Source organism: Mustela lutreola, chromosome 2 (genome assembly GCF_030435805.1).
Source record: "Mustela lutreola isolate mMusLut2 chromosome 2, mMusLut2.pri, whole genome shotgun sequence".
Lineage (NCBI taxonomy): Eukaryota > Metazoa > Chordata > Mammalia > Carnivora > Mustelidae > Mustela > Mustela lutreola.
This window is the reverse complement of record NC_081291.1, coordinates 163253244-163269453: the sequence shown is the minus strand read 5'-3', so window position 1 is coordinate 163269453 and position 16210 is coordinate 163253244. Positions and strand designations below refer to the sequence as shown.

General features: G+C 38.9%; 1 long non-coding RNA gene across 2 annotated transcripts in view; it reads left to right on the top strand.

The window, feature by feature from the left end:
* LOC131825103 (uncharacterized) overlaps positions 1-16210 on the top strand; it is a 395582-nt gene that overhangs the window by 43525 nt on the left and 335847 nt on the right. The window contains exon 1 of one of the 2 annotated variants that reach the window (XR_009351128.1): positions 1273-1500. The exons of the other annotated variant lie outside the window; for it this stretch is intronic. This is a non-coding gene — a long non-coding RNA (uncharacterized LOC131825103). Of the gene's footprint in view, positions 1-1272; positions 1501-16210 lie in introns of those variants that run through there. 2 annotated transcript variants of the gene reach the window in all.

Below are 16210 nucleotides of genomic sequence, written 5' to 3'. Positions count from 1 at the left end.
CCTTCGGTAGCAAAAATGGATTTTGAAGAAGTAATTTTGGTTCTTAATCAGGGGTCTTAATATAGGGAGCTTATCCTGATATCCAGGTAGACCTAATCTAAATATAGGTGCCCTTAGGAAGAGAGAGCATGCTCTTTCTGGTAGAAGGGAGAAGTTAGAGGAGAAGTTGGATGCTTCAGGTCAAAGAAGCATTAGAAATTCCCATGTGGGTATAAGGATGACGGGGCTTGTTTTAGTTAAGAAAACAGGGAACTGAGTCCCTCCAGCCACAAGGAATTGAATTCTGCCAACAACCAAAATGAGTTTGGAAGTGGAATCTTCTGAGCCTTCAGGTAAGAGTTGAGCCTGATCCCTGGTTTCTGCCTTGTGAGGCCCTGAGCGAGAATCCTGGTGAGCTCTTCTGTGCCAAGACCTCTGACCCACTCATTGTGAGGTAATAAATGGCTGTTTTAAGCAGCTAAGTTTGGAGCAATTTGTTGTGACAGCAATGGAAAACTAATACCCAAAGGAGAACCCATAGTATCTAATATCACAAAAGTCAATGTAGAAAGAAAAGATGTTGTATTTGACCATTTAGAAGTTGTTGACATTTGAGAAAGTAGTTCCCCTTAATAATTAAGGTATGCTTGTGACCAGGGCTTGTTCTGGTAACTGCCATGGCTTGTATAACCTGGATTTGAGATACAATTCAATACCCAATTCAATACAATTCAATACAATATGAATTACATTTTGTAGAATTTTATTTTTTCTAACACACTTAAAGCATTTCAGTTGGGTACTGGGTCTTTTCACAATTAAAGTGGTCTCCGCTGTAGCAATATCCATTCTTACTGTGGCATTTTGCTGTGCAACTAGGGTCTGGAGGCAGGAATGGGGACCGAATGTGGTGATGGAAGGCAGGGGAAAGGAGCTAAGGATAGAAGCAAATCTTTAGGAGTGAGGACAGGACACAAAGGAAGACTGTCAACCCAAATTTGTCAGGCAGTAAGTAGGCAAATGCATTTATTTGGATCAAAGACTTGCAATTCAGGGTGCACAGATTTGGGCAGCAGCCCAAATAGTGATCCCCTAGGGAGCAAAAGTCAGGGAAATTAATGGACAGAATGGGAGTGCTTGTGGATGTTGTTTACAAAGACCTTTGATTGGTGTTGGTGACGGAAAACTAACCCTGTCTAAACCTGATTGGTTGATAAGGCTCTCACTAAGCCAGAAGTCTGTTACTGTAGGAAGTTGCAGGTGTTTGTGCAGATTCCCTGGAGTGTTTTCAGTTTGGTCCAGTTCAGAAGTTCCCGGTTCCACCTGGTGAGGAGGTGCAGAAGGCACACCTCTTTATTGGCTTCTGAGCTCCATTTTAAACTCCTGACATAAGTGACTATTTAATACCAGGTTTTACAAGACCATGCCCGTGGGAGCGGAGTCTTGTGACAGAAGAGTGGGCAAAAGCCAGCATGCAGTAGGAGGCAGAAACTCCTCCCGCCTTCTGCCCAACTGAGGCAGGTAAGTGTGTTCTGGACTGTGATACTGAGATTTATAATAAGAACTATATATTTGGTCTTCATCCTGTTTCTGGCACAGAGCACCTAAAAGCCTTGGAATTTCCAAAGTGAGCTTACAAAGGTGTCTTGTTATGTTAATGAGGCCGCTTTTGGAACCCACCTAAGGAGGGGGGGAGGGTTGCCAGAACTAACCTGGAGAATGGAGGGTTGAAACTTTAAGACACCCCCCCCCCCACCCCTGCCAACCACCACTGAATCAATTACTGCTGACCAAAGATTGAATCAATCTGGCCTCTCTTAGGAAGCCTCCATATAAACCCAACAGGACAGGGTTTGGAGAGCTTCCAGGTTGGTGAACATGGAGTGCAGGGAGAGTGGTGCCCCTGGAGAGGGCAGGGAAGTGCTCCTCACCACATTCCTCCTCTGGGTCTTTTTCCATCTGGATGTTCATCTGTATCCTTGATGATTCTTTTACATGAAACTGGCAAATATAAGTAAACTGTTTCTCTAAGTTCTGTGAACTGCTCTAGCAAGCTAATTGAACTCAAGGAGGGGCTCATGGGAACCTGTGATTGGTCGCCTGTTGGTCAAAAGCCCAGGTAACAAGCTAGGCTGTGACTGACTTCTGAAGTGTGTGCGGGGTGTGAGGGGAGGGGGGACATGGGCACACATACTGGCAGCAGTGATCTTGTAGAACTGAACCCTCTGGAATCTGATGCAGTCTCTGGGAAGATAGTGTCAGAAGGAGTTGAATGGTAGGACACCCAGGTGGTGTTGGAGAATTGTTTATTGTTGTAGGAACTCTTCCCTCCAAACTTGGAATTGGGTCCAGGAACCTAAAAGATGGAGCCTCTGAGGAATGGTGGAGAAACCAGCAATGTTTTAAAGTGACTGGGAGAGGGTTTGACCCCTGGGAGAGTAGCCGGGATGCCAGAGGGGGAACTATGGTTCCTGGCCCCTGTGCTTTTGTAGAAGCTGTTTATTTTTCTTTCCCCACCCTGTCAGTCAGGTCCTTGTCTCTGTGCTGCTGTAAGCACCGTTATTTATATGATGCCTGGTCATATGGACAACTAGAAACAATGAAAGATCTTCAAATAGTGAACTTCTGGAGGGCTGGAATAGCAACTGACCCTCAAACAACATGGGGGTTAGAAGTGCTGACCCTGGTGCAGTCAGAACTCTGTGTATAACTTGACTCCCCAAAACCCATGTTGTTCAAGGATCAGCTGTAAATCTAGTTACCTTTGTTTGCTTTATAAAGGAAGCATTCAGCTTCTAGCTGGAATTAATGGTCATTTGGTATATGTTCATACTACCGATGTTTCTTTCCCCTTGTAAAATGTGCATGTTTCGGGTGCCTGGCTAGCTTAGTCTGTGGAGCATACAACTCTTGATCTCAGGGTCATGAGTTTGAGCCCTATGTTGGGGGTGAAGATTACATAAAAAAAATTTTAAAAAGATCTTAAAAAAAAAAAAGTCTTTACTACTAAAAGTCTAGCCCATAGACCATTATGCAGGTATGGGCATCACCAGAAGCTTCTTACAAATGAGGAAGCTCCGGCTCCAGACTTGTTGAATCAGGATCTGCGTTTTCACAAGACCGCCATGTGGTTCATATTTACTATATAGCTGAAGAAGCACTGGTGCAGCAGACATTTCTCCTCTTAGTTTTTGCGCTTTTGGGACACACCCTTAGCAGTGTTTCTCATAGGTAGGAATGGAATATACAGCTTTAGGACTTGATTTTCTGCCATCCAGAAAAAGATTGCCTTATGTAACAGAGTCTGATATTCTGAAGAAACCATTTATTAAAGACATTTATGCACCCGAATCTAGGTAATTTTCAAATGGTGGATTCTCTAAAGTAAGCATAAAGCAGCTGCCCTCCAAGTGGGAGGTGGCCTTGCTCATCAAGGCCCTGACCTTTCTCATGGACAGTTCTGGCATTTGCGTTGGCCTCTCAGCCTTCCCCAGTGAAAATGCTTTTTTTTTTTTCCTTAAATCTGTTCTTTTCTACAGGGATACTTATCTTGTGTTACTTCTGTTACTCTTACTGTCTTTGAAAGCTGACTCTAATTTCCCATTTTTTTATAGTCTTTGCAATTCTATTCATCCATCACACTGTCCTTAATATATAGTCTAATCTTTTACTCAACCCTTGTCTCAAGAATATTAATGAGATAAATCTGAAAGGCTGCATATCAACAAATCCGTAGTCCTTTGTTTGTCTTTTAGTTCTATTCACTTATTCCAGAGTCTGGAACAGTGTGCAGCATCTTTCTATAGCTCCTGACCTCTTTACAGCTTTTCACATACTTGCAGTCTTATTAAATATTTATGTTTGGCACCAGTGTATTTTTCTGGAGTTGTGTTCTTCTACCTTGAGCAGCGCTCCTCTTTGCTTTGAGGACTTGATTATTCTCTAAAAGCAGACTTATACTTGATATCTAAACTCCTGTTTTTCAAGCTGGCTTACCTAGGCTTAAAATACTCTAGATTTTTCTTGAATAGCATCATCTCCAGTTTATTTTTTTTATAGCAATTAGTTCGCATTGTTTTGCTTAGCTTCTGCAAATTTAATAACATCCTTCCTTCTAAAATATCCTTTCCTTGCCGTACCTTTCAACACAGGCCAACACGTTTTTGTTTGCTCTTCCGTAATTTTCCTCTAGTGTGTCAGAGGACACGTCCTGTTAGAACTAACCAGTCAGTCACAAAGGGCTTAAAGTCTCCTCTGAGTCCTTTCCTTTAAAACTTTATGGTCCAGCAACACAATGTGGTTAAGTAAGGTAAAAGGAAGGCAGGGGAGAAAACAGGAAATTATACTGTCACAGGAAATTGTAGTAATAAAGTGAAAAACCAAGAAAGTGACTGGCCAGCAAGTCATAAAATTCTGATCATGCAGCAGGGATAAATGGAACCTCTGCTCACTGGCTGGCAGAGTTTTGGATTGTTCTTTTAGTCTTTATTCACATGTAAGTGTTCACCTTGGTGACTTAAAGGCTATCTGGTCATTTTACAGTTGAAGTAACTAATATCTATTTAGTGAGGTACCTAAGTTTCCACCATAATGGCTGGCAGAACTAGGTTAGGATTTGGGTCCTCTGACTGAGCAGGAACTTTTTCCTAATTTAGGATATTTCTTGTATTTATTAAAGAGTCAACAAATTGCCAGGTCCGGTCCTCTTCGCATTTTAATGAAGCAAATCATTCCCACAAAGCCATGAAGTCTACTTCCGGTTTTACATATGAGAAATGTGAGGCTGTGGGAGGCAAACTTGAGGTTCTTTATTGTGAAAGTGTTCTCCTTCACCCCTGAAGATGGACTCACATGCATGAAATGACTTTCCCAAGTCTGAAGTGGTATCTTAGGGACCTGAGGGGGGAGGAAGATAAACAAGCCTTCTTTAAGGATAGGTGTCCTGTAGTTGCTGTAACAGCTGGAAGCTGAAGCAACGACTTTCCTGCTAGAGATTTGTATATATGGATTTTTATATGTCTGACCAGGAGCCAAAGGAGTCTGATTAGTTTTGTTAATTAAAGCAGACATATCCCAAATGAGGACGGGGAGGGGTTTGGATCCTAGGAAATAATGCAAGTCCGCCTCCTGGAATTTGAGAAAAATACTGTTCAAAATCTTTTATAGTAAAGTATACTATATAGATAAGTGCACATATCCTCAGTGTATAGCTTAATGAATTTTTACAAACTAAACACATTTGCCTAGCCAGCATCAAGATCGAGAAATAAAACCATAGTAGTATTCTAGAAGTCACTCCTATTTTCCTTCTAGTCTGCACTACCCCCCACCTCAAGATAATCACAATCCTGACTCCTAATGCTATAAGTTAGTTTTGCCTTTTTTTGAGTTTTATATCAATGGAATGCTACAGAAATGCACTCTTTTGTGTCTGGTTTATTTCACGGGGTGTTATGCCTGTGTGTAGTATGACTCAGTTTTTAATCTCCATTTTTTTGTGTGTATATGTGAATATAGAACAGTTTAGCAGTAGAACTGTGTAATCTATAAATAAGCATAGCCTCTATTGGGAATGTGTGCGTAGAGTTTAGAGTTCCTGGATTAAAGTATGATGCTACTTACGTGAGTATCCCGATTTTGAGGCCCACATGGACTCCTTCTCTTCGCTCAGAGAGCCATTCATAACTAGATTATGATATTGATCTCAGACCTTTGCTTTCAATAAACATTTATTGAGCACCCACTATGCACAAAATCTTTGTAGGTACTCCAATACTTAGGCAAATAGACATGGCCCAGGCTCACAAGAAGCCTATCACCAGGGGGAGAAAACCCAGTAGTAAACTCAAATGATTATTCAGGCAGAGTTGAGTCTATAAAAAGAGGCACAACTAAAATGAGGAAGGAACCCAGGTGAAGGATGGCCAATCTTCCAGGAAGCTAGCAAAGGCCCATTAAGAATCTTACTGGTTGAACTTTGAGCCCCCTTCTGCTTTCCAGTTGCTAAGATTTAATCAGGTTTCTCACAGAAATCGGATCAGACAGAAATAGGATCTTGATTCTCACAGTCTATCCATTGCATTAGGTTTCAGGCTTAAGGCTTATGGTATCTATCACTCTTAACAGTCAAAAGGGGGCAGCATTCACCCTTTTTCTGAAAATCTGAGCCCGCTTTGGCCACATCCCTTTCTTTCTAGGAAAAGAATACTTCGATCAGATAGCATTTTAGAGCATACATATATTTTAAGCCCCGTGTTTTAATTGTTCATTTGCAGAGATAGCAACTGACTTGCACCTTCATGTCACTGAGACCAATATATTGCACATCTATAAATAAAGCCAGGCTGTCTCGGTGCCCAGAGTTCCCCTATTTCTGTCTTTGTCCCATGATTGGGCGTGGCAGTCTTGCTCAGACTCAGATTGCTAACGGGCGGTGGCTGGAATGAACAAAAGGAATCAGACCTCTAACCCTGAGAAAAAGATTGTCTGGGGAAGCCTGGGGAGAAAGGAATGCTGTGTGCCTCCATTATTGTTTGAATTACCAAATGCTTTTTTTTTTTTTTTTTCCTCTTCTGAATTTTTACCCTTTAAAAATTTTTTTTTATGAGCATAAAGACTATATTAAAGGTAAACAAGCTCTGTGCACTATGGGGATCCGTAATTGCACTCAATCTTCAGGGCATTCTTCTCTTTATTAGCCAAATAACCTTTAGAGTTTTAGTAATACACAGTTGCCTGCAGTTCCTTTCTTGCTGATGCAGGAGCAGAGGGTGGATGGTGGAAAATGAGAGGTTTAATGCTAAAGCTGTCTGACTGAGTATCTCTATGAACTCTAACCACAAGACCACCAGATGACCGATTCTGTTTTGTTAGTCAAAACACCGATTTTAATGACTGACTTATATTGCCTCTGTGTTCTACTTGATTGGTTTTGAGGAAATTGATGATGGCCAAAATTCAAAATTAACTGTCCATTTCTAGATTTTATCACACTGTATGCGGCTCTAACCAGCACCTTTACTCTTCTTTTTTTAAAGACTAGACCTTAACCAAATGTCCCTGAATGATAAAGGACACTTGCCCACCCCATAATTAGCTTTTGTAAATATCAAGCCAAAGGTCAGAGCAAAGGTCATCTGATTTCTCTTTTGTGAAGAAAACAAGGGTTTTAGTCACTATGACTGATTTCAGAATAGTAGCTAAGGATGAGGTCATTGCTTCCTTTCTGAGTGGAGAGTAGGAATGCATTTGGAAGAGTCACAGAGACACGTTAATATAAAGAAGGGCTGATAATTTTTGTAGCAGTAACAGACACCTGTGACCTTTTGTTTTATATTTAGTAAAGTGCTTTGCCCTGTCAGATAAATGATGCTGGGAGAGCAGCTCTTGGGAAGATCACTGATGATGTCATGTCACTGTGGTTTGCCACTTGTAGACGATACCATGACACACATAGTTAAAATACACCGTGTGGTGTATCCAAGAATTTCACAAGGCAAAATAAAACCTCAACCTTTGAGACTGTTAATTTAGGCAAATGAGAGTGCTAACAAACACTGAACAATTGGAATGCCTGGGTGATTCAGTCGATTAAGCATCTGCCTTTGGCTCAGGCCATGATCCTAGGGTCCTGGGATGAGTCCTGCATTGGGCTCCTTGCTCAGTGAGAAGCCTGCTTCTCCCTCTGCTTGCTGCTCCCTGCTTGCTGTTTCCCCTGCTTGTGAGCTGACACATGCTCTCTCTTTCTGACCAAAAAAAGAAAAAAAAAAAAAAACTTCAAAAAATTAAAAACATTGAACAATTAAAAAGAAAAAAAAATAAAGCCCATGTGAGAGAGAAGACAAAAATGTTTGTATTTCTGTTGAAGTTAAACATCGTGAAGTGGAGAATTGTTGGCATTTAAGTGAAACATAAATTTAAATGTGTATCAAGTGAAGAATTAGAACATCCTCACTGACCAGCAGAGAACGTTGGGTGAGCACCTTTCTTTGTCTGCCAGGAACTGAGGGGATCTCTGGGATGTGAGGCTTTCCACTTTAAAATCAGGACTATCTCAGGCAAGCTGGGAAAAGTTGGTCACCTTAAATGGAGGACATCTTTGAAGTCACCTCGTTCCATTACCTTATTTTACAGTGGAGAAAAATGAGGCCTGCGGAATCTCTTTTAAAATCTGAAGCTCTTTGCAAAATCCTTTTTCTCCCTAATTCTTGTGAATGTCCTGTCTCTTCCCAGTTTTTCAGGTCACACAATAAATTTAGACCATAGGATCATGCAATGATGAGAAGGGAAATGTCCCTTCTCATCAAGTGGGCCCCGGATAGGGCTGAGCTTGAGATGGAGTAGCTCCACGCGTATTCTTAGATCTGAAGGTCACTTGGCAGGCTGGGGGAATGCCTGGCTATTCCGCGGGGGAGTGGAAAACACCTTTATCAATGGCATAAACACTATTCTTCACTTTTCTTGTGAGTGACACAGCAAAGTACCAAAGACTGAAGTGAAGCCTTCACAATCACAGAGCAGGGGAAACCGCATCCTGAGTCTTGTGCTATGTCGAATTCACAGTCTTTCCAATGTAAGGGACAGTTTGCTGACACCTGTTCATTGGGGCCCTAAGGAAAGCACAAGATGTAATCAGATCATTTGGCCAAATTTAGGGGCTTCATTCACCCCAGGAGGATTGGCCTTTCCAAATGAGGACCATAGAAGGTAATCATTACTTAAATGAATGAAGAGGCTGAGTGGGAGGTATAATATAGCTATGTTAGGTGGTGGAGTGGGATAAAGCCTGCTTCAGTATTTTTGTCAAGTCCTACAGAGATGAGTGCCTTTATCAGAAAGAAAAGGAGAACTAACAGTATTTCATTTCCATTCATCAAGCAGAGTAATTATAGGACTGAGAGAACAAATACTGTAAAAACATGGTTCCAAAAAGGTAAAACATGCTCAAAACAGAACAGATGGGGGCCTGGATAGTCAAAGCCACTCAGAACTCTGATATAGCCCTGGTTATTTTTCACTGAAATAGAGACCTGGCTCATCCATCCCTATTTCACCTGCCAAATACAGTACCACATCTTGTTTCACTAGACTCACCTGTACTCATTCTTAGTTCTCAGAGTGAATATTGGCCCTTAGGAAAATCTCCCCTTACCCTCTTACTCTACTTTAGGTCCCCTTGGTAAATTCCATTATAGCATTCTGTGGCTTTTTTTTTTTTTTTTTTTTTTTTACCATGACTTGATATAAAAATGAAACAGCATAAATCAAACTAAATTTATTCTTACAATAATGTCTGTTTCCCTGCTAGACTTAAATACTATGTAGGCAGAGACCATATCTTGGTCATTGATTGAGGCTCCTGGCTGGTAGAAAGCACTCAGTTATGCAGAGTTAATAAACCAACCATTTGGAATGAGTTCAGGTTTTCAGATTTTGTGTTGCCTTCCTACTGTATGGGTTTGTAATATGTGGAAAAATCAACAAAATGTATTCTACACAAAAGTGTTTTCAATGTGCATATGCAGTATTGCTGTTGAGAACTGTCTCTATAGAGAAACAAAAAATGTTGGCTCTTCTACCTCTAGAAAATTATTCTGGAAAGGCTTCACTTCCTTTATTTGCAAAATAGGGATAATTGTGTCTACATCACAAGTTTCCTCTGAGGATTAAATGAGATAATAAGAATAAACATTAACATGCCTGGAACACATTTTCCATAATAGATTATTAATTTGAGTAAAAGTATAGAAATAGGCAAATGCTCCAAATTTTTCAAGATGGAAAATGTAAATGGCTATGTGACTAGAAACAAGGATTTGGTTCTCATTTTTTCATTGAGTTATCATATGACCTTAGGCAAATTACAAATAACACTTGTCCTAAGATTCTACAAAAGAAGAGGCTTAAACTGTTCTCTTAGGGTTCATGGTAAGAATCCGAGTGCTCTGAATATCCTAAATTTTATAAAAGTGAATGTTTATTATTCTAAGCAAAGTTCTATCTTTTAATAGATTCTTAAAGAAATTGTATCACAGGTTAAGTTCCTGGAAAGCAGACTCTGGAGTGGAGGTTAGTGTGCAGGAAATGTACCAAGAAGTGCTCATAACATTTACACCTGTTATGGGAGGAAAGGAAATAGGGTTGGGCAGAAGAAGAAGCAAGGCAGTCAAAACAAAGGCCTTGGCCAAACCTCCTTTCGTGGACATTTTGCTAGATTCTGTAGGATGAATATGACCAATATGACAAGCATCACAACTTAAACACTTTTATAATTTAAAAGAGTGTGTGGTAGATACTTTTGGTGCTGTTTTCCCAGCATCTATCCCCATGAACTGTTCCTTGTCTCATTCCAACCATGGAATTTGTAGGGTAGATGCTATTTTTATAGATGTAGCTCCTGGGTTGAGTGCCTAACTTAAACTATTGGTCAGTTTGAGTCCATTTTACTTGAGGCCATTTTACTTGAGAGTCATTCTTTGGCAATGGAAGCCAAAATGTGAGACTCAGGGTCTGGCATTGCTCATGACCTCTGAGTGAGGAAATAGTGATGGACTTTAAAACTACTCATGCATATTATATAATGACAAATAATTCAATCTCTAAGAAGTCATAACAATCCTAAATATATATGTACCTACACATCTCAGTTTACATGAAGCAAAAGTTGCTAGAACTAGAAGCAAATATAGATAAATCTACAATTATAGCTGGAGAATTCAACACTCAGTAATTAAGAGAAGATAAAATCAGTAAGGATGTGAAAGACATGAATACTATAAACCAACTTGACCTAGTTGACATTTATAGAACTGTCTACCCAACAAGAGAATATGCATTCAGTTCAAATGCATATGAATCCTTCATCAAAGTAGATTGTGTTCTGGTTTATTAAAACAAACCTAGAGAAATTTAAAAGTTTGAAATTACAGAGTACTTTCTCTAACCATAATGGGACTAAATTAGAAATCTATAACAGGAAGATATCTAGAAAATCCTCACATATTTTAGAAAGTAAACTCTGCTTCTAGATAATCCATGGGTTAAAGATAAAGGAAATTGGAAGATATTTTGAATTAAATGAAAATAATGCAAAACATGAAAATTTGTGGGGTGTGTGTGGAACAATGTTATATGTACATTTTATAGAATTAAATGCTTATATTACAAAAAAGTGTTTTGAATCTGTGATGTAATCTAAGAATCTAGAAAAAGAAAAGTTAAAACTCAAAGTAAAGAGAACAAAGGGGAAAATAACAAAGTAGAAATCAAAGAAATTAAGAATGAGAAAATAGAGAATCAATGAAACAAAAAGCTGGCACTTTGAAAAGATCAATGACTTGATAAACCCAAACTGAGCCAAGGGGAGGGGAGAAGAGAAGATGAAAAAAAATGGCTAATATCAGCAATGAAAGAGGAAACGTCACTCATTATTCTTTAGACATTAAAAATGTAGGGGATTATTACAAACTACTCTATGTCCATACAGTCAATAACTGAATGACATAGTCTTTGTCTTGCAAGTCTATGAAAACTCCGCAAGAATAGATAACCCAGGTTATCCTGTATTTACTAAATGTGGTACTAAAATGTGGCACTTTAGCTTTTAGGAAAGAAATAATGCCAAATCTATATACAATCTTCCAGAAAATAGAAGAGGGGATATTTGTCAACTCATTTTACCATAATACTAAAACCAGACCAAGTATTACAAATTATTCCTCATGAGCAGATGCTAAAATCATCAAAATATTAGAAAATTGAATCCATTATATAAAAAGGATAATCTGTTATGACTAATGGAGTTTATCCTGTAAATGCAAGGCTGGTTCATCATTTGAAAATGAATCCATAGAATTCATCATATCAGCAGACTAATGAAAAAACTATGTATTTACAATTTATAAACTATAAAATTCAATATCCCCTTGTGGTTTATAAAACAAAAATTCTCAGCAAATCGGGAATAGAAGGAGACTTAGTCCACCCCATGAAGGGCATGTACAAAAAAAATAATGGAACAGCTAACATTGTACTTAATAGCAAATTACTGAAATCTTTTCCTCCAAGATTGGGAAAGAAAACAGTGATATCCATTCATACCACTCCTGTTCAGCAACACACGAGCTCCTAGTTAATAAGACGGGATCAAGAAACTACTGATACCTGCAACATCATGGATCAATCTCCGAAACCATTATGCTCAGCGAAAGAAGTCAGACTTGGACTACATACTGAATGGTTTTATAGGACATTCTGGACAAGGAAAAACTGGGGAGAGAAAGCAAATCAGTGGTTGCCTGGGACTGAGGTTGCAGGGAGAGTTTGAGTACAAGGACATGGGGTGGTTTTGGAAGGTGATCAAGTTATTCTATATTTTGCATATAATGGTGGTTTTAGGGCTGCATGTGTTTCTTGCCACTCCTAGAACTGTGTAACAAAAATAGGTGTATTTTGTTATATATAAATTTTACCTCCATATACCTCACAGAGAAAAGGAAATCCCACCCCCAGAGAAAAACTATGATGCATGTTTGTCTTTGGAACAAAATTCTGGTGGCATTTTTGTCTGTAGTTGCAATTTTTTCCCCCAGAAGTCTGGTTGTATCTGGTATTTTTGAAGTTTGATTATTTATTCTGTAAATGACATGAGTGACCCAGGATTTTTCCAATTTAATTTCCATGTTTCTTACCGAAGCAAGTTCAAATCTGGTTTCTCTCACCTACAACAGCCAGTTCTGAGTAATACCTGGAATATACTTGTGCAAGTAATTGTTATATGAGAATGTGTGAGGCATGCAATAATAGAGGTAAAAAGTATGTGGGAGCAGAGAGGGGTAAGTGATTATGTTTGACTGGGGATATCAAGGCTAGGTAGCAATTAAGTTGGCCTTGAAGATTTTTTGCAGTTCGAGGGAAGACTATCTCATTTTGAGCATATGATATGACTAAACAGACCAATGATGAGAATGTGCAGTATCTTCAGGTGGATGAGTGGCAGTAGAACTGAAAGGTAGAGACTATGGAACCAGGAAAATGGTGGAAGATAAACTTGGAAAGGTAGGCTCTTGACAGAGAGACCTTCCTGCATGCAAGCATCTGAACTTTATTCTATGGAGTAGGTGAGTGGCATGCTCAGATAAGCATTTCTGAAAGGTAATTCAGATGCAGTTTGAAGAATTAGCAGATGGGGTTAAGGATAGAGCAGTGGGGATGCAGTTGCTCTAGATTAGAAGCCTAAAGATGACATGCCCTGAATAGGTGGAAAGGGTAGGATGCTCTTGATGTGATTACAGCAGTTCCCACTCTTTCACCGCTTCCTATGAGCCAAGCATCGTGCTGAAAATCCTATAAGGAAGTTGTTATGCCAGTGTATTAACAAATGATTTTTCACTTAGTCCATAGGGGTGAAGCTGACCCATTGCCTTTTCCACTTTCCTAGAGGTGGGACCAGTAGGAATGGGCATCTCTTTTAGGCCATCTAACAAAAATACTTTTTTTTAAGATACTTTTCCACCACAGCAAATGGTGAGGGACAGGTATATAACTCTCCTTATTTAGCTAATTTCTACAAAGTCATGGGACTAATTAGTAAGATTAATTTCATCTGCTTTTGATAAAGAAGGGAAGTGTAATCTGGAATCATTTGCTAAATCTTTATCCCTGTGTTTACCAATGGTTTTTCTTTAAATGTTGTCCTAAGAAATATTCTGTGCTAAGAAATATTCCCCACTGCTCTATCCTTAACCCCATCTGATAATTCTAATTCATTACACATTACCTGGGAAAACACTTCATAGAAATACCCCTCAGAACATATGAAGTGCTCTAGAAATCCAGTGATCTATTTAACTTTGTTTAATTCAGCTTTCTCAAAGTTATGCAATGAAGGTGACCTTTTCACACATTTATTGATTACTATATGCCACATTTTGGGAAATACAACTGTTGGAATTTATCTTCCAAATTGTAGTCAAACCATTCACCTTATCTCCCATACCTCTTGAGGCTGCATTTCTCAGCCTTTTTTCCTCCCATCAACTTATAAGGAAGGGAATTTGAGGTAAATTATAATATTTGACCAAGTGACACATAAAATAAAATGAAAGTGAGAGAAGAAAAATCAACATCACTCCTAGAAGAGAAGCATTTTACAAGATCTAAAAGGGTCGTAGGAAAGGTCATCTGTGGGGCACCTGTGACTAATGTAGGATCTGAAATAACCATTATAATTACAAACATTTCTTAGGCATTTTCAAATGCAAAGGAACTCTTCTCTCCTCAGGAAACTTCACAGTGTTTTGCTGATGACAAACTGGTGTAATAAAAATAAGGACACACTGAAATGGAATTTTTACAATTGTAATTTTTAAACACTTAGCACCGCTGGGGAAGAAATACAATACACTTTTACATACCCAAGCTATCTTATTTTAGCACTATTTTGCAAACAATTGAGAAGTCTTAACAATCAATCCATGTTAAAATTAGCTCAAAACATGTGCTCTCTGAATGAATTACATTGAACATGCTCAGGAAATCCAAGATAATTTCGGTTTTTCATTTAGGAAAACCCACAACTGGTGTTTCTCATTATCTTGTGTAGTAGCTTTTTTGGTTACCAGAAGGGTTGGGAATTATAGAAAGTTCTAGAAGTTACACATGTCTTAGAGATGATGATTTTGAGGCTGAAACAATATGGGGGGACATAAAAGACAATGGGCAAGTTTTGAAGGGAAGTATAATCTCTGCTCTGAAAGAGCTTGCATTTTATTGGGTGGGAAATCATCATGTATAAAACTAAATATAATTAGGGGCATTGTGGAGTGAGAATGGAAGCCATCCACAGAACTTATTTCTACAATAACCTGACTTTACTCTTTGCTTTTGTCATCAATATTACCTTATTATCCCTGTGTAAGGGAAGAAACTTTTTTCCCTGTACTCTCCTAGATTCTCCACCTGAGGTCCTATAAATTAGACCAACAAAAGACATTAACTGGAGGAAACAAAACTTTGTTCTGTATTTTCACTTTACTTACAAATGGAAGCACTCAGATGAGTAACTCAAAGCGGGTGGTGAGAACTTGGGCTTAGGTAGTGTCTTAACAAATAGTGAATTTTTAGAAGAGTGGCAATATAAAGATCTTTGAGGTTCTAGGGGAAGCAAACTGTAGGAAGGGGGAAATACATGGGGGAAATTAATGAAAGATAAGGGCTGGTTAGTAAAGTTATGAGATTCCTCTGATGCCATCTCTGCACTGTAAGTCTAGAGTTGTCTCCAGTGACAGTAATACAAATGATTTATTACTTTTAGACAAATAGGTGCAGGAAAGAAGGCTTTTCCTTGTATCTGCTGCTTCTCCATAGCCTTCAGCTCAAAATAATACTCATGCCAAAGTGCCTTGTTTTGTAGTAGCACATTCTACTCTTCACCAAGATGCTCTTGTCCTGGAAGACAAAAGTTAGAACTTTCTTGTTCATTCCAGGAATTGCCTGAAAGACCCATGAACTCTTTAATAAGAAATATCAAAGACCATTTATACCTCAAAACCTCAGAATGCTTCACTTTAAAATACCTGTTTTGCTTTGTCTATGAGCCCTAAACCACCATATAATGATTCCTATCCAGTTCTAACTGAACCTTTTCACTGAAGGATGTGCTTTAAATCAGACTAAAATCTCAACAAATCTATCTTCTTTCTTTCTCCTCTGAATGCTACAAAGACTGTCAAGGCAGTTTTTTCTCTTACCAAAGTGAGATTTGTTTTATTAACAGGTTATCTTGGTAATATTTTGGATATTCAGGATGGCAAGCATTTGAAAATCTTGGAGGCTCCAGGAGATCCAAAACTTTACACTCAGTTTTGATGTGAACCCAGCTTTTCCCCATGGCCCTTCAAGCCTTTTCTGACTTCACCCTGAGGGGAGGCTCACAATGGACCAAACTTTGGTTTCTTTTCAATGAACACCCCAAATGTTTGAGTTTATTTTTAATTTTAGGAGTAACCCCTTTCAGGAGTCTTTTTGAATATCTGATCATATTTGAAAAAAAGTTACCTGTGGTGGAAATCTGCCTTATTACCAGTAACACTGGTATTCGTTACTGTCTGTGGTTTACATTTTGCTCTTTCCCTTCTTATAAGAGAGAGATTATTATTACCAGCTCCTTCACTACAGAGGCCCACACTGCCAGTGCTGGTGTCCACAGGGGAATATGAGGGCAGAGCAAAAG